At 31.9% G+C, this 15077-nt stretch overlaps 1 protein-coding gene across 6 annotated transcripts in view; it reads left to right on the top strand.

The window, feature by feature from the left end:
- The window catches only part of LOC113517368 (NAD(+) hydrolase sarm1), a 100722-nt gene that overhangs the window by 74722 nt on the left and 10923 nt on the right, over positions 1 to 15077 (top strand). The window lies entirely within an intron of this gene.

Genomic DNA, 15077 nt, shown 5'->3' with positions numbered 1-15077 from the left:
GCCATGCACGTGCAAATTTAAAAGCGTCTCCATACAACGGCGTACATTTTACTTCCCTATCATATCACGATGGTAAAATCGTACAATCTCATGCCTGGTGTGGTAAATTATAAAAAAAAAATGCAAAGCCATTAAAATGACACAATTAAGAATATTAAAAAACGTTATAATACTCTTGTTATTATCCGCTCTAGTTTTACGATGCTCAAATAGCCTTCAATAATATGAACACTCAGGAAACACTTATCTAGAAGGCTTCTAATAGACATAATAGACGTATCAAACGTTATTCACGGATGAACATGTCGCTGTAGGTAGATACTTATTATCTGTTTACCAAATATGTCGCAGATTACTGTACAACCAGATCTCCATGTAAACAGTGTAAAGGAAACAAGGGATTTGCTTCTAGTTTGCAATTGTTACAAAATTTGTATGTACTACATCGCTTGTCAGTTGTTTAATTCTAATATAGACTATATGCTGGAGAACTACAAATTATGAAGATAAAAAATCCTACATATTTCTTCTATACAACCTACAAATTACTATGGGATCAATTCTGGGACAACATTCTTTAAACGTACCTCTAAAATTAAAACTTCGATTTAATATTACAACAAAATCTTTATTCTAATATAAGTACATTTTTAAAATACTTAAGGTTGATTGATTGAATTACTAACTACTAGCATAAAGTCTGCCTTTTGTACCAAATTTTCATTTGGTTAATAAAGCTATATAAATAAATAAAATAATAATTTTGAAATAGATTTAATGACGTCTCAGAATCGACTCCTAAATCTATTTATCATGAATTCACGTGCCTAGTGATGTAGAGAGAGGACCCAGTTCCAGAAGCCTCTATCTTTACATCACATTAATTTTACATGTAAAATATACCACCAACCATTCCGGATGCAGATATGCTATATATCTACAAAAAATCTCAAATCTGTCAAAACTTTAAAGTTAGAAAATAAATAATAAGTAAAAAAACGCATGGGAAATTGCGCGCGTTGCTATATTCAGAGGTAGTCATTCTTTAAATGATTTTTTTATGCAACTTAGAATGGTAAACAAGCTGACGGCCCACCTGATGGAATGTGGTTACCGTCGCTAATAAACATGAGCAATACCATGAACATAGCAGAATATATTGTTTCGTCCATGATACCTCCATGCGTTGCCATTCCTGAGGACTAAGGTGTTATGCCTCTGTACTCTGTCAATTCACTGCTATACTCTTCAAACCAAAAGACAGCCAGGCAAACACAACTGCTTCACGGTCGAAACACGAATGAGAATTAAAAATATAGACGGTTCAATTTGTGTATGTATATATATATTAATATACATACACATCGTTAGTATCCGTTTGCCACATGATGAGACCTGGCTAAACATCTGTGAAAATATTTTTAAATATTAACCCTGCACGTGCTATCTGATAGTATTCCTTTGTGTAATTGGGAACGCATTCGGCCCGAATAACTTAAAGATGCGGGTTTGCATCCTGTCAGATCAAGCTCTCATGTTTATCCAACTAGGGACATACCAAGCTAAACATACCTATTGTTCTTACAATTTTTAATAAAAATACTAGTATAATGTACAGCAACAAAGTTTAAAAAATCTAATTGAAAGACTTTTATGTGAATAATTCAATCTTGGCGATTTTTATTTATTTATTAGAGCAACAAGACATCCACTATAATTACAATTTTTATCTTATGCAAATAGTTCAGGTGTATAGTGTTAGCTTAATTACTGGTTGCCACGGCATGTATTAATTTTTCAGAAGAAAAGGAATATTCTTTATTTAGTTATTTTGGCCACATAACATAAAAAGATGACGTGCATAAATATATAGGTATGCTTGAAAATATGCTTATTTATTTCACATTAAAGGGATTGATTTCTTTTTATTAAATATTCCAAAATGGCAAACCAAATTTTTTTTTTACTACTGACAAGTGTACGGCGCGTCTGATGGTTAACATGATTACCGTAGCTTATGGTCACCAGGGATGTCACGTGCGCGTTGCGGTTCTTAAGAAACCTTAATACGCCTTTTTTAAAGAACCCCATGCTGTAGCCTCTAGGGCAAGCCGCGGCAGGAAGATCATTTCATAACCTGAGTTTTTGCAGAAAGAAGGAAAGAAGAAAAGATACCATTTATAAGTTCATGGAAGAATCTTTAGTCAAACAACTGTCTCCTATTTTCTAGGCTATTTAATTTAAAATAATTTAAACCTTAATTGAAGGAAAGCAGCTTCTTAATCATGCCATTAAACACATTTATTTTACTAGATGCAAATTTAAACTCTTTACAATTTCGAGATATAAAACACAGTAATTTAAATCTTTTTGTTACTATGTTATTAATATGTATCTTGAAACGAAACTTATTCAATCAACCTCAGTTAATACTGAATTACTTAATTTGTGTAATTTTTCGAATGAAATATCAGTGATATTTATATCAATGATATCAACTAAATTTAATATGTCATAGATATTGTTTCGAAATTGTACGATGATCATAATGCGGAGTATTTCATTTCCTTAACAAAAGATTAAAATTAATCTGAATTAAAATGCCATCACAATCAGTAATATACGATACGATAAAGTCTATAAATAATATATGAAAATTGTGGATAACAATTTATCACTGAGATAAGATGCACAAATAATGCATTCCTTTCAGTAATAAGTAGATAGATATGTACTGCTTTCAGTAATCTGTTATTAGTTAGGTATGACATAGAGATATTACTATCAATAACTACATTTTAGCCCGCTACTTCGTATACGTGGTTTTCAGAAATCAATCAATTAAATAGTCTACTTCTAGATGATGTACCAAAATAAAATTTGTACAAGTTAGACCTTCAGAACACTATACTGAAAATATACAGACAAACAAAATTTACAAAAGTTGGTTGTTTTTCCTTCCTCTTACATCAATATTTCTTAAATGTCTTTCATATACAGACATTATCCAGTTACAATTTTATTATAATAATAAAATAATGGTCACAATAAAAAAATGTATGCATACATATACGTTTTGGCAACCTTTCAAAGGAAAAAGCTTTCGAATTTGTGCTAATATTCGTGAAAGTAGTATGGTGGAACAGGATGTAGGGTGACTCATAGATGGTTGTAATCAGCGCACGCGCAGGTAGGCAACATCTACTCTACGGTATTGTAGCGCATGGCGTGGCGTGTGTTATGTGATAAGCGGTCACGCGAATGAACGGTGAGTCAACTAGAATGAGAACCCAGATGCATAGAGACTATCCGACAAGGAAGGAACTAAGCAAGTGTAATGCACCTGTATGCTATCAATGACTCAGAGTGCAACTTCCACCGATGAATTGACTAATAATATTATAAATTATAACTCTCAATTGGTTAAGTTCTACTTAAAAACAGAATATATAGTTTCCTTTTTAAATTGAGTAAAAAGGACCTATACGTATATAGGACTTATATATATTCACGATCATGTTAACAAGCTGATCCGTTAAATAAAATAGAAAACAATGTTTGATATGACAATCCAATTAGTTTGTGGTTGTATAATACTAACGAATAATTTGCTGCATTCATTTGTAATAATCATTCGTTATCTATTGCTATATTCATTGTAGTGAATATAGCAGTGACCTTCGCCACTAATTCATTAAATACATTAGACGCTATTGACTTCACATAAAAACTGTAAAAACTTAAAACTCTTATATCGTAATTCTTACATCATATACGACGTCTTCGTAATACTAGTCATCAATGACACAACTTTCCACGTTATAAACATTAAATGGTTCGTGATCACTCGACCGAATGCATCTATGAATGAAACCACTCATAATGTTTAGTCATATCTGCGTGAAATTACTACGTTGTTTGTGCGACACTTTATAAGTGACTAATACCTAATACAATAGACATGATTTAACCATCGTCGGTTTTATTTTCAACTTATCCCTATACTTATACGCTGATCCGCGTCAATTGCAATAAACGTAACGTGGTTTTCGCAAAAATAATATCTTTGCAATTTCACTTCAGGCATTTTTAATTAAACCTTATTTACAGGTCAAAAAATTAAATGTAGATATATTCTTGACACTGGTAAACATATGTCTATTTAATAAAATATTAATTACACATAATAATATATTTGAATGGCTAATAATTTGTCAGCTGCTACCGGCGGTAGGGAGAGTAGTCAGAAGCAACGGCCGGCGTATACTTTTTTGGTTCGTCTGGGCGGTGTAGAGTAAAATTAAATTATTCTCGATTTAGAGATAGTCGCATGGCAACCGCCGCATGTGTTTTTTTGTATTGTAAAATGTAATTTGACTCTTTTGGACTATATAGAGGAAATAGATAATCGAGTTCCTTCTTATTTGATATAACTAACAATGTAATTTTACATTCTAGACTTTAATGTTGAGGCGAATAATAATAATGATTCAAATCATGGTATAGACCAATGGCCAATAAACGATTTTCATATAATAGAATATAGTAGCCGTATGTTTAGAGATATCATCATTCGATATAAAAAAAAAATAAAGGCTCGCATTTTACCTGTTACTGCAATATTCCCTTATAAAGACTTAAGAATTGTGCTTGTATTAAACCGAAGTTGAATAAGACACGGTTACTCACAAATTTAGTAAACATTTAATTTGCTACAGTACCACGAGACTAATCGTGCATTCGTTATACGTAGTGATTTATGTTGGAATCGTGATTCATGCGGTTTATTTACGACTTTCAAGAAATTATAAACTGAATAGTAGAAAAACAGTCGAACTTCTTGTTTGAATCTTGCTGGAGTTTGCGCTCGTGCAGTAAGCTGGAAAATTTATTCATCATTACAATAAAAGTCAACACATAGCATACCAGTCTATAGACCACATAATATGCTCTGTGACAACCTTACTGCTACGTATATTCCCAGTGTCCATAAATGATTCAGTTAACTAGCCAAGTCCATAAAAAGGGACCAGTTTTGTGCGAGGGCTTGCTATATCTACCTACATTGTTAATAAAACCGTGTAGCCTATTTTCATATCTTATTTCATATGAAATGCCAACACCCTCTCTTATTCTACAGTTTAACTGTAAAATGATGTTTATACCATAATAAAAAAAAAATATATGTAGATCGTCCTGTGATGGTTACAAAAATATTAATTCATCTATTTCAATATACCTACACATCATTGCCTGTAAATAAATAAGAAACAATAAAAATAAATACGTTAATGTTGCAACTATTGCGAACAAAAATAATCTTTAAGTATTTACAATCAGAAACTAAAATACATCGAAAAAGAACAAGATAACACATTTGGTGTCCCATTGTCATTAACTACATATGGGCTGTAAACTGATTCTGTGCAGTTTTTGGTGCAATACGGTTCGACATATTATTATATATTAGTTTAGAACTCTAGACAATTTGAATACCGCACTATCGTTCACATTCTGTATTACATACAACAATCATCAATCATTGTCTACACAATCACTTCACCGAACCATTATTAGATATCATCATTAGTTTACATTTTTGGTCGCAGAGAAGAAATACATTGATATTTTTTACGAAATCTTTAGTTTTAAATATTTACAAAACAGATACTCGTGCTAACTCTAACATGGAGATTTCTTTACGGAATAATTAAAGAAAATAAATAATGTGTACATTGATCAATGTGTAAATTATTTACGTATATCTTACTTATGTGTGTGGTTGTTACGTGTAGGCGTAAACAAATACATAGCGTCAACGTATAGAATTAATCATACTTCAATAGATTGGCCTTTATCTGACTATAGATAATAAACTATTTTTACAGTACATTCTTGATGATTCTCATATATTATTCAATATATATCATTTACATTCACAGAAATATTACAAATTATTATCTTCATTATATTTCTATACAAAATTGCTTCAAATTATTACATTTAATATTAATTTGATTACATCTCGGTACTCTTGATTCTCTACAAATCTCAAACTGACATTGAAGGGTCGTTGACTCATCAAGGCGACAGAAGTCGCCGAGTTCTGTACCTTTTTTTTTTTTCATTTTACATTCGATAGGTACTACCTAATTTTATATTTTGGTTCACAAAATTGAGCTAAATTTGTTTTATGTCTGAACATCACCTGATCATAAAATGAGAATTAGAGAATCTAGAGTCCCAAAGTTCCTCCAATTTCTCTTATAATGAAACAAGTTTAAAGAAAAGTATTAAGTATTAGGCTACTCATTATAACACGTTTAACAACAAAGTGCGATTTTTAGCAAACAAATCTCCATTCACAATTTAATCACCAATCATCAGCATGAAGATCTGATTACAACAAGCAGTGAACAAAAAGTAACCTGTTGAATCTGATACCAATACTGATTGATCTGTCAGTGGTCTGAGGACATTGATAAGATCAGAGTATCTCATCAATGTTGTCCATGAAGCGGATGCGAAGGTTCGTGGGTGGAGCGGTGGAGCCCCACCACCCCGCGCCGCTTGCCTCGCCATTCTAATTAGCCCATTGTGGTCGTCAGTTAAAGTTTGTTTGCGATCGGCCGGCAGTCACGCCGGAGCAACCGTCATAGAGACACGTGTTGCAAATACTTGATCATTCTAGTAACACGCGGCCCGACGCGACTGTGATGACGATAAGTGATCGACAGTGCTCTCAGTTATTTATTGCAAACTTTATCTTACATTGGAAATTTCAATATGTGGATCTTCATATCAGATAAATATTCCGAACGGTGCTAATCTTTTAGTTGTTGGCGCAACACAAGGTAAAGCCATTATACTCTACTCGTATACTGCTAAAACTGGCACCATTGTACGACGAACGAATTCTGCATAATCCTAACCTATCGATCTAATGAGGTGTCGTCAAAATAACATTGCGTCCTAACAATTGGTGATAAGCTTAATTTCTATGCGCGTTCTTTCTATTTCTACTAGATACTTCTTACTTCTCTATTGTGGAAAATTATATATTTATTGTAAAAAATTCCTGGCTTTGCATTGAAGGTATTGTATATATCGTCATAGTCGTAGAATACTGACGGATATATATATATATATATATATATATATATATATATATATATATATATATCCGTCAGTATTCTACGACTATGACGATATTATCATCATCATCATTTCAGCGGTTAACTAGCCATTGCTGTAGGCCTCCCCCATAGATAGTCATAAGGATATATATTATCGTAAATTAATAATATATTTATAGTTGTCACTTTAACTTAATACCTAAATAGATCATACACGTGGTGGTGTCTAGATAGATTCAAAATTTTTGTAAGTGATTAATTGGTTTAAGAAACTGGTATTGAGCCTGTGTTTTTTAAATAAATAATGGTTTTACTACTTTTTACATTTACTTAGAGATTATCATTAAGCCGATTAGTTATTGCAGAATTAATTACACACCAAATGTAAATATAAACTCAATTATCTAATACATATAAATATGGATTTTTTTAGCCACACACTATTTGCATTTTAAATATCGTAGATTGTGAATATCTACCACTAGCCAAATGAAAAATTCATTGTAAAAACGAATACCTCTGTTGGAATTAGAAACTGTTTGATTGTTTTTGTGTTATATACATATATATTAAATATATTTAAGAGTTGTAACTATTCATAGGTTACAATTTTTATCTTATCGTTAAATAATATTTCGAGACTTTCAAAAACATATTTTATTAAATTTGCTTCTCATAAGAATATTAAAATGTACTTTGTGTATACTTTACAGAACATTATTTGACCAAAAAATGCCTATACAATCAAATTTTATTGAAACTTATTCAACTATTAAACTGTGCGCGATTGAGTAAAAAAAAAGCCAGCCAAATGCGAGTCGGACTCGCGCAACAAGGATTCCGTACAAAACAATCAAGTTAGTTTTTTTTAATAACTACATATATCGGTTTTCGGATTTTTGTTTCTTACATTGCTTCTTACAAAATTTCATGACTCTAGATCAACGGGAAGTACTATAAGTTTTGATTCCCTTTGCAAATGTCAAAATATGCTGTATAAATGGAACATAAACAGCCATATCATTTGATTGCGTCGATTTAGAAGCTTGATTTATTCACTGCTGTAAGAGAGTGCAGACTTGATTATATATTAATTTCAACTTGATATCTCCATGCGTTCTTAAGAAAAAGAGTCTTGACAGACGGACGGACGGACAACGAAGTGAACCTATAAGGGTTCCGTTGTTTTCTTTTGGGGTACGGAACCCTCAAAAACTAATTATTCTTACTAATTGTCACATTTAATAGAATGTATAAAAATCATGCATACAAACAGTTCCCCTGATGATAAGCAGTCATAATAACTCACTGAGGTTTGTACTACTGCAATACTAATACTTGAGTTTTGGTTTGAAAGGTGGGATATATAGCAGACAAATTACAGAATAAAGCATACTGTTATAATCCTCAGGGAAAGCAGTGCATGAGTGCCACCATGGATATTATCTTCTTCTATCTATACTTATAATAATAAATCTGTAGAGAGGTCAATTCTGTACATGAAATATATTTTCAAAATAACTATCAGGGGGTGATTAGTGATCGATACTGATGCCAAAAATGCAATCAGTAAAATGTTTGTCTGTCTGTCTGTGTGTTCGTTATAGGAACAAAAACTACTCAACGGATTTTAACGAAACTTGGTACAATTATTCTTCATACTCCTGGGCAGGTTATAGTATACGTTCATCACGGTTCATCACGCTACGATCAATAGGAGCAGAGCAATGAAGGGAAATATTGGAAAAACGGGAAAAGTTATTCCATTTTTAAGCTTCCGTCGCGTGTGCAGCCTTAATGGCCACTTTTTAAAATGTAAAAATGTCCACCCATGCGAAACCGGGACGGGCCGCTAGTAGTACATATGTACTGTGATCTCTACAGTGTTGTTTGTCTGTAAACGACAAATCGTTAGATTCAAATGATCTATGTTCTTGTCTACAAATCTCAATTACATAAAAAATTACGATTATATAGCAATGTTAGAAATGACAACAATCACAAGTTGCAATTTGCAGTACACTTGTATAGGAAAAATACATACATTAAACTTTAATATCCCTGAATGACAACGTCGCTTTGAATTTGACTTCATTTTAAAGACAGTAAAGTCGACAGTTGAAAGAAAGTACCGATAAAATTAAATCAGTTTTAAAATGTACAATGAATAGTTAACCGTGAAAGCTGTTCTTAGAAATAGAGACAGTCCATACAGGAACAACGTGAGGTGAATATTTTGAATTATCACATGCATGTAAACTCTGACTGTGATACAAGGCTAAAACGTGGGCGACCGAAATCTTTGGCAACATAATTATTTTTTCATTAAAGAACAATGGTAACAATTAAAGAATTCTCGAAAGATTCGATATTATAGTAAAAAATCTCATGTTATGCGTCATTAAATGGTTTTGTTTGTATCTTTTCATTGATTCTCCTTATTATTGTTTAAATATGCATTTTATAATCATAGTGTCCATAAAAGGATCACCTGCGTTAAGCGACTGCCTCATCGACTTCAAGATAATTAGAAAACATTTATGTTCATATAAGTAAATTATAAAATTTATTTATTTATAAAAAAAATGTAAAACAGTTATAGTTTTAATATTATTAATCAATGAAAAAAAAATCAGCTTCCATAGAACTTGAACGGGATACTAACTTGAAAGATTTAACTCGGTTCAACGACATGCTATGAAAATTTTATTGTCAACGATTTCAAACTCATAGCGGTATGGAGTTTAATTTGAGGAGAAATTTTATGCGTGCTTCATCCTCTAAATAACGGTCTTTATTCTAAGGAATTCTTTGATTTCTGTCATTGCACTGTTCTCCTTTGATAAGGAATTCAATTGCAACACTAAAAACAGCGCGTTTTGTTTCGATAAAAAAAAAAATAACTCGTCCAAACGACAAATCAGTTGACTAAAATATTGATACGTTTTAACACTCGATACTCTATTTATATAATTTAAGTGTGTAAAATGTAATAGAAAAGTAAATGAAACCTATAAAGTGCGAGTTTGACTCTCACACAACAAGAATTTTACACTTAATTTATTATAATTAAGTATTGTGTTTTCTTTAAATTACCTTTTTTTATATCATATTTTATCACATCTAAATAAAATGTACTTACATTTATTTGAGTGAGTGTTTTACCTCACACGACAAAATTGAATTTGTACAACAATCGTTTCTATATTTATTGTAATATATATATTTAATGTTTATATTGCAATATTATAATTATTTTTGTAAATTTATAAATACAAAACCAAAAAGATAAAATAGGGCAGAATAAAAAATCTGATTTTGAAATATTAAAGTTTCGAGTAACCATTTTAAAAACACTTGCAAATATAAAATATTGAGAAAATCTTTTATCAACCTCTTGTTTTTAAATAAAGATGGGTAAATAATTTCTAGTTCTTAAAATATAGCGCTGTGACAGACGTACAAACAAGATCATACTATAAGGGTTCTTTGTACACTTTTGGTAAATAACACTAAAAATGAACATAGTCACACTATATTCATAACTGTGAATGTTCCCAAAGCCAAGCCTGTTTCTAGCGCGGACAAATCATAATAGCCTTGTTAGAGGTTTGGCCTCAAGGATAAAATTTATGAAATCTTTTGGTCAAATGTGAAAGTTGTTTGAATTTGAACTTTGTATTAATTATAATAGTAATTAAATTATTGCGTGAAGCGTCTGGTCCTCAAATTAGGCCATATACCGAACTACTAACAATTATGAGAAATCATACAACAAATATCTGAGGCCCGAGAGGACAACTGAAATCCAAGAATAGAATGCGGTACCGTATTTACACAACATACCTAACCTACATTGTGCCACTGAACTCGTATTTGCGTTATTTTTATTTCAAGTTATTTTTATTTCAGTCACTTTCCGTAATTTGATATGATCAATCATATATTTTATTATTATTGAGAACATTATTCAAAAATAGAAATTGACATACATATCTTGACGTCTAGAAGTCAACATGTTAAGTATTTTTCTTATCAAACATTTATCAATATTTATGATCTCGCATATGGTATAATTTATGGTAATACTATCTCAGCTGGGGTCTAAATTTAGAATTTTCATTAAAAAGTAACAGATCACCAGCATTCCACTACAAGTTTATTTAATTCTTAAGATATTATGACATATAAGCAAGCACGCATTCATTAAACATTTACAAAACCAGGCACTAACCTCAAAAATGGAGCGTTGATTATGTTGATAATTTTAGTTTTATTATCAGAAAACAATAAATTATAAGCCGCGTGGCCCTGGCATAGAATAGGCCTTCCCGTACTGTCCCGTGTGTGTCGTAAGTGGAAACTATGAGAACTTAATGGTTAAGGGATGGACAGCAGCGTCCCTCTTAAAACAACATCGAAGCCTAATTGCGGTTGCCAAGCGTGGCAATTATTGATAAAACCCCTCTTACGGGAATAGTACACAATTAACGGCTGATACAATACAATAGATTATTACGTCCATAATCAACGGATCCATATCAATATCGAGTCAATATCAACTACCGTATATATTATCATAATAAAAAGGTATAGTTAATGAGAAAGACCGCTAAAAGTTTTAGTACCTCTATCAGAATGAAGTGATCCAGCAAGTGTCTTTCACGTTGTATTTTTTTATTATTATTTGCCTTTTAAATGTCATGATATACTTAGCATGATAGAGATCCATTCCGCAGCTACCAGTGAAAAGGTTTTTGTGTTAATTGAAGTTGTACACATTACTTTTTTTTTTTGTTTTATTTTTAAAGGGATTATATTATTAGATATAGCAATATTCTCTATAATTTTTTATGCAATTTAGAATTAACAAAAAAGCCACCTGATGGAAATTGATAACTGTCGTCTAAGTAAATATGCTAAATTTAAAAAAAAAGTACATTATAACCTAGTAGCTTTTATCCGCGACCTTGTCTGCGTGACCATTTTTTGGCTCACTGACCGAGAGAAAAAGTAACCCATAACCGTCTCCAGGGTCACATTTAACTATCACTATGCCAACAATTATCAATCCAGTGGTTTAAGACGTGTAAGCGTTGCAAACAAACAAACTCACTTTCGTATTTATAATATTAGTTCAGGATTATATATTTTTTTAATTTTGGTTGATTACATCAAAAGGCCGGCAGCGCACCTGCAAATTCCTCTGCAGTTGCGGGTGCTCATGGGCAGCGGTAGTCACTTACCATAAGTGTGCCGTATATGTTTGACCCTTGTATTATAAAAAAAAGGAAAAATAAGTTAGTAACATAAACCAAATATCCCTCATGGCCTCACAATGTAATAATAGTTAAACTATTTTAAGCTGGAGTGGATATTCCTCGTCCCATGACGTAAAGTAGACGGCATCAAATTGGTGACATCAGGATGTAGGTGCGAAAGGACGTCTAGATTTTCATCTTAAAACGTGACGACATTTTTGCGTGCCGTGACTCACGCCACAATTGACCCTGTTATGTTAGGTGTATCTGTTTTTTTTTTTTGTATCGACAAAGCATTAGTCATCACTTGCCTCTGGATAACTCACTTGCCTGCTTATCAATGAAGTAATAATACGTAACCATAGCGCTCGCGTCTCGACTCGCGGTGATGACACACAACATGCCAAATTTGCCTACTATTAGTATAGGTACGTAATTTTTAACAAAAATAAAACACCCACTTGTAAGTTCTTAAAACATTTTAAAACTTAATAAAATAGAAATAAAAACGGCATCTATATTAATTTGACAGCGATCTCGCATCTATTAATTACAATTAGGCTAATTATAAGTATAAATTATAACTTGCACATAAATAATGTTAATAAGTATTCACAAATACATTTTAAAATTGGAAATCCACTAAAATGGAAAGCTGTTGATATATTCACACGGGAAAAAGAACAAATGTCGAAAAATCTCAAAATCTATAAATTTGTCAATAGTGTTTACATTCTTGTTTAAACATTAAAATTATTAGATGTGTTGATGACGCCGCATGCCGGCCGGCGTGGCCATGACATCAGCATAGTCCGCGTCAGTGCACGTCATCCGACGCAATTTTTCAACTATACACTAGTTTAATCATCGCAACGTGACACTGTATAGCCAATCAGTGAGCTTTATCTGTGTTAGATCTTATTGTGTAATCAATAAAAACACGTCATCGTTCTATATAAGATGATGATCTTTTACTAAAATAAACCTATTTACTAATTATATGTAAATACATATTATCTTGTTATATATTTCATCATGACATAACATTACAACTAGACATGTGAACACTGCACTAAGCAAAGAGTTATAATGTGTCGACATTAAGTATTCAATATTAGCTTGAACTGAAAACATCATATGAATAATTTTAAAGTATTCGTTAGCATTAATAGATGATATAACCATCTCAATCTTGTATTAAAAACAGTAAACCAAAATGCCTTATAACGCTGTTTAAAACTTTTTTTTTATTCAAATAATTTCAATTTATAAGCATTTTTGGTAGTCACTTTTTATGGTTCTAACACCCATTTCGAAATAAAATTTCAGTTGAGGAGAATGATCAAAAACTTAGCTGTTACTTTAAAAAAATGACGTTCTCTATATAAAACTCTAATCTGTATTATTAATAAACATATAATAAAACTGTAGAAGTCGAATGTCTGTACATTGAAAAAAAAAGCTAAAAACCGAGTCAGGAAGATATTAGAAGTGAAATAGAACACATCCAGATTTTGTCAATTTTTTCCCTTTCTGTTTATGTTTGTCTGTACGGGCTAATCTCCGAAATTGTTTGACCGATTTAAATTAAATTTTGCATGATGATATCTCACATCCCAGGTCAACATTTTAGACACTTAATTTTTAAACATTTAATGACGGAAAATTAAAGAGTTCCCATGGGATAGTTAAAAAAAAGCTATAGTAACTTATACAGCTTAATACACAACCTACTTAAGTAAACATTTTGATTTAAGACAAAGATTGAGAACGACACGTCATTTGTTAATTTTTGGTCCAGTATTCCCAGACATACTAATAGGTAGGTACGTACACCGATACATACTAAACAGGAATAACAAATACCACGCGTACAAAGTCGCGGGTATCAGCTAGTTTACTAATAAACGAATTGTGAATTTAACGATTCAAATGATTTGCAAATCTGTTTTAGCAATTTGCTAATAACAATAATTCAGAAACAGGCTGCCTCTTTAAAGCACGGATGCTATACAGCAGTAGGCGAGCCATTAATATGCGTTGTAGAGCTATAGCGTTCGACACTAGTGCGCGTGAGCAGACTGCCTGATTGATAGCATACTGGACTGGATACTCCCGTGACTCATCCATCGATATTACATTACACCGTCAATGGTTCCGTTGACCCTATTCAACGGGTTCAATACGTGCGACAAATTGTCCTTGTGCTGAATTCAAAGCAGTTGTACTATTCACAGAACAGCAATAAACTGTTAATAAAAGTCATGCCGCTGCAGATTTGCACACATTCAATTATCGTTATGTACTTTAATGTTTTCAGATGGCAATAAAGTTGAATGGCTCCTAATTTTGTCGTAATTCATTTCATTTATCTTTGTATTAATACATGAATATTATTTGTATTTTAATGAAGTTCATTAGAATTAGTAATATAAGATTGTAGTAAAGATACCTCAATAGAAGTAGTCGTAGCGATGACAGCAAAGACACTTACTGTGCTACTTCTAAAGTCTTATGCGTCGACGTATGAACCATTTGTAAAGATGGAGGTTGCGAGTAGGTTGCCGGCCTTTTATAAAACTGTAATCTTATGCAGAAATAAGGAGGTTGTTTATATTTACATAGACGATCATACACAAGACTTCCTAAGAAAGTAAATATACTTATTATTTCTAACATT

The sequence above is a fragment of the Galleria mellonella genome, unplaced genomic scaffold (assembly GCF_026898425.1).
Source record: "Galleria mellonella isolate WM207_F2 unplaced genomic scaffold, CSIRO_AGI_GalMel_v1 utg78, whole genome shotgun sequence".
In the NCBI taxonomy this organism is placed as follows: domain Eukaryota; kingdom Metazoa; phylum Arthropoda; class Insecta; order Lepidoptera; family Pyralidae; genus Galleria; species Galleria mellonella.
This window is presented reverse-complemented; position numbering and strand designations above follow the sequence as displayed.